Raw genomic sequence first — 1,107 nt, 5'->3', positions numbered from 1 at the left:
AATTAAAGATAATAGCAAAAAGAAACAGAAGAGATCAGAAACAGAATTTACACTATTTAGTGTAAATGAAAAGAGTGGTTTTTGAACCAAATGTGAAGATTCATAAACTGTGAATCACTGTGTGTGGGGGGAAGAGAGAGGGATTAATGTTGCAAATTGGCTCAGCATTTTTGTTTTCTAATTTTTCAGAAAGCCAACACAGAGAACAGAAAGAAAAAAAGAAAATAAAAAAGAGCTTTGTAAATCAATGCTTTTCAATTTTCTCGATGCATCAGAAATAGTTTAATAAATTTAAAAAGAAAGAAAGAAAGAAAAAGCTTAGACTGGCAGCTCTGAAAGCCAGGTGTGCGTTGTTCCTTCGCGTTGTTCCCGCGTTTGGCTCCAGGTTAGGCAGCCCCTCCGCTGCGCTCCCCCTCCACAGCCCCGGACTGCCACCTTGGGTCCGCCAGGCTCCTTGAACTCTCTTGCCTTAAGAGAAATCCACTACATGGGATCACCCACGTGTTACACCATGTCAGACGCTGAGGTGCACACCAGCTCCGAGATCACCACCAAGAACTTAAAGAAGAAGGTAGTTGAGGAGGCAAAGAATGGAAGAGACGCACCTGCTAATGAGGGCACTAATGAGAAAAATGGGGAACGGAAGGCTGACAATGAGATACATGAAGAAGAAGAAAGGGGTTGAAGAGGAGGAGGAGGATGGAGGTGATGGTAAGGAAGAGAATGGAGATGAAGGTTAGGAGGCTGAGGCAGCTACAGGCAAAAGGCAGCTAAAGATGATGAGGATGCGGATGTTGACATCATGAAACAGTAGACCAAAGAAGATGACTACACAGCAAAAAGGGAAAAGTTGAACTGAAAATAAAAAGCCTTCTGTGACCTATTCACCCTCCACTTCCTGTGTCCTTCAAGTAGAGAGTCCCGTGGGCCCACCGCAGAGAGCATTACGGGCAGATGACAGGCACTCTCCACCACCCAACCAAAATCACAAGGTGAATTTGCAAAAGGGAAGGAAAAAAGAACCCGTACTTCCAAGACCCTGCTTTTTCTTTCTTAAAAGCACTTTTAAAAGGAAAATATACATTTTTAAATTTGCATTGTATATTT

General features: G+C 42.8%; 1 pseudogene across 1 annotated transcript; it reads left to right on the top strand.

The window, feature by feature from the left end:
- Window positions 1-511: 511 nt before the first annotated feature.
- On the top strand, window positions 512-774 carry LOC307096728 (prothymosin alpha-like; annotated as a pseudogene). Its single transcript has one exon. The product of its transcript is annotated as a prothymosin alpha-like (transcript).
- Window positions 775-1,107: the final 333 nt, after the last annotated feature.

The sequence above is a fragment of the Cnephaeus nilssonii genome (genome assembly GCF_951640355.1).
Source record: "Cnephaeus nilssonii genome assembly, chromosome: 3".
Taxonomy (NCBI): domain Eukaryota; kingdom Metazoa; phylum Chordata; class Mammalia; order Chiroptera; family Vespertilionidae; genus Cnephaeus; species Cnephaeus nilssonii.
The sequence above is the reverse complement of the archived record's forward strand: the minus strand, read 5'-3'. Positions and strand labels throughout refer to the sequence as shown.